The sequence below is a fragment of the Sapajus apella genome, unplaced genomic scaffold, assembly GCF_009761245.1.
Source record: "Sapajus apella isolate SASKATOON/1434 unplaced genomic scaffold, GSC_monkey_1.0 scaffold12, whole genome shotgun sequence".
Taxonomy (NCBI): domain Eukaryota; kingdom Metazoa; phylum Chordata; class Mammalia; order Primates; family Cebidae; genus Sapajus; species Sapajus apella.
The window spans coordinates 3257177-3260739 of NW_022436952.1; the positions used below are offsets into that span (position 1 = coordinate 3257177).

Genomic DNA, 3563 nt, shown 5'->3' on the forward strand with positions numbered 1-3563 from the left:
ATATTGAAATAAATGTCTGTCTCTACCACTGTACTCTCCCTAAGGGCAGAGGCCATGTCTGTTTTGCCCTCCACTGTAGCCCTGGCATCCGTCTAGTACAGTGCATAAAACAGTACATATAGCCTACTGAATAGGAGACAATCGATACCTGTTGACTACGTGCACAGAATATGTACAAATGCAGCCGGACACAATGGCTCACGCCTGTAACCCCAGCACTTTGGGAGCCTGAGGCGGGTGGATCACGAGGTCAGAAGATCAAGACCAGCCTGGCCAACATGGGGAAACCCCGTCTCTACTAAAATACACAAAAAAATTAGCCGGGTGTGGTGGGGGGCAACTGTAATCCCAGCTACTCAGGAGGCTGAGGCAGAAGAATCACTTGAAATGGGAAGGCGGAGGTTGTGCCCCTGCACTCCAGCCTGGGCAACGAGAGCAAAAAAACTCTGTTTCAAAAAAAAAAAGGAAAGGAAAAAGAAAGAAATATGTACAAATGCTAGACGATTCATTCAATAAAAGCAGGAATAATGCCTGTATTACTCTGCTGGGATTAAGTGATCTGTCCACCTTGGTCTCCCAATGTGCTGGGATTACACATAAGCCACCGCACTGGGCCACCTCTATTACTCTCTAGGTACCATCGAAAGCACTCGATAAACATTTGTTGCACAAACACTGAATGGTGGCAATATATTTCTTCTATTATTTTCTTGAAATATTCATCGGATTTTTATCTATTGATTTCTTACCAAATTTTCCAACACTTATCTTTGGAAAGACTGAACGAACAAGCTCTACCTTGTCAAGGCACAGCAGCTGAGCAGTGGCCACCACAAAGGAGGCAGAGGATGCGTTACATAGATTCCATTTGAATCTATTTGTTTTGGTTACTCTATTTCAAATATGCTTGCATCACATGAAATGGAATTCCACTTACTTCCTTCCCCCTAAATCTTAATAAAGGAATTAGGCTAGCTGTTTGGGACTAAAAAATCCATCAAGAAGTTGTTCGCATTTTACTGAGATATTTGTTGAATTCAATTAATATTTCCAGGAAAACCTCAAGATACCTGTCACTCTACAGGGACATAAAATTTTCTTCTCTAATATGTACAATCTTTAACTTGACAATTTCACAAGGCATATTGATATAAATCATATTGCTCAACATCTGGTGACTCAGTAGAAAGTGATCTTCAGTTTCAACAAGCAGTCTTTGAATTTATGATGCTTTTCCTTAAGGAAATTAACCTGAGGACTTTTTCCCATACATCCAAAGAATACTAGAAGTTGTTTTCAAAACATAGAGTAACTTGGTTTCTATGCAGTATTTATAAGAAAAGAAAGTATCTGTATATATTCACTTAAAAGGCAACCTTGGAATCCTCTAATTCATCATTAAAGTGTGCTCTGTATGTAGGCAATCATCTAACTATAGATACAAAACTGACTTCTCTTAAAATGACTGATGGAACAATGGCTTTGCATGAAAATACTGAGTCAGAAAAAGTAATACTCTTGGCAGTCTAGATCAAAATAGAACTTGTTTCCCTAACTAGCAGAGGTGTTCTATCTAAAAAAAAAATACTTTTCTCTCTTCTTGGTGGTCTAGCGGTTAGGAATAAAAATTAAAAATAAATATAATACAGTTTTCTCTCAATCAAACTAATATTGACTGGGCACTATGGAAGCAAATGGGAGCAGACTAGTCAGGTATGAAAATAACCTTACCTTGCTTCAGGTATAATGTGACCTGCCATAGAAGTTTGGAAGAAGGAGAGAATATAAACGGGCTAGGGTATGAGGACCAGTCTTACAGCAGAAAGGCATCTGAGCAGAGCCTTGAGAAGTACATAAAATTTCAATGTATGGTATTAAATGGGAGAGGATCGGCAAGAATAGGACCAAAGAGCATGCCCTCTGGAGTGCCTTCCCAGAAGACGAGTACTCATTTCATCAGCTAAGAACCCTAAGTTCCTTGACCCAGGTAGTCTGCACTTCCTTTTTAGGAGACAAATTTGTATATCTCATTCCTCCTCAAAGGCTGGGCCTTGTATTATTGTCCATCCAGAAATAAGTCCCTAGTACTTAACACAGCTTCTGGCAGAATCTGAGCATGCCAAATAGATGTAGGTTGAAATGATGTTTAGAAACATAACATTAGGTTTACACATTGTTAACACATGATCGAAAAATTCAGGTAAATGGATTGGCTAAAATCCAATGAAAACTATTAATTAAACCTGTCATCTGGTACAACTTAAAATAAAAGCCTATGTGGATTGAATTTTTCATTTTGGATCCAATTATGCTGTCACATAGGTACGACTCTACTATATGAGTCACCCAAAGTTCTATTAATCAAATCTGGAATAATAACATAATAATGTGTTTTAATCATTCTAATACAGCAAATGAGACACTGGGAAACAAAACCAACACTATTGTAAAGTGCCCACCGATCACTCTTCACCGGGGACTGTGTCCTGCTCAGCAGTGGGATGACAGCAACACCTAAGAGTTGAACAACACAGAAGAAAAACTGTGAACTGTCAGGGAAAGTCAGCTTAAAGGGAAATAAAAATCCACGGTGTATTGCTAGATTTTGCAATAACTACATGTGGCAATACAGAAATGTGATTTTAATTGGAGGAGGAAGATAATTATAGCTTGCAAGCCAGCTAGCTAATCTAAGTGACAAACTTTGGCCCCACGCCCATGAAAAGAGGGTGAACCCAAAACGGGAGTTTATCAAGTTTCCATTACGAATGTGTTCAAGACACCTGAGCCACCCTGAAACCAAACCCCGAAACCAAGGCGTGGGGGCGGGGGGTTATATGTTGCTAATAATTAAATTTAAATAATTTCTGTAAATTTAAATATGAAAACAACAAATTCTGTGTTATATCTTCGGAATTAGCATTGTGCTGGTGATCAAATGCAATGGTATAAAACAGAGTTAGCAGGTGTTCCTGAAAAAATATTCCTTGAGCTAATACTAGAAACAGAAAAAGGGGTCAGGTTAATCCTATGGATTTAGAAGTGATCCAAGTAAAGGCAACTTACATGATAATGGAAGTGAAAACCACGTCATCTAAGGAACAGTTGAATGAACTGATGATCCATAACCTGGAAAATGAAAGACGTGAAAAGGCAGAGTAATCTTGTCAAATACCTAAAAGATTCCCCATCAGCAAAGCGATATTCTGTGTGGCAGATTCAGTTAAATAGAAAGATAAACTTTTTTTAAATAATTAGAGCACTTAAAAGGTAGGTGGAGTGGTGGCCAGGCGCAGTGGCTTACACCTGTATTCCCAGCACTTTGGGAGGCCAAGGCAGGTGGATGACAAGGTTAGGAGATCAAGATGCTCCTGGCCAACACGGTGAAACCCCATCTCTACAAAATACAAAAAATTAGCCAGGCATGGTGGTGCATGCCTGTAGTCTCAACTACTTGGGAGGCTGAAGCAGAATCGCCTCAACCTGGGAGACAGAGTTTGTAGTGAGCTGAGATTGAGCCAATGCACTTCACCCTGGGCGACAGAGAGAGATTCTATCTCAAA

At 39.5% G+C, this 3563-nt stretch overlaps 1 long non-coding RNA gene across 1 annotated transcript; it reads right to left on the reverse strand.

Annotated features, from left to right (window-relative positions):
- Window positions 1-1034: 1034 nt before the first annotated feature.
- On the reverse strand, window positions 1035-3347 carry LOC116552855. The gene is made up of 2 exons (XR_004269533.1): window positions 3067-3347; window positions 1035-2514 (listed from the first exon to the last, which is right to left on the reverse strand). It is a non-coding gene; the product is annotated as an uncharacterized LOC116552855 (long non-coding RNA).
- Between the last annotated feature and the right edge of the window lie 216 nt (window positions 3348-3563).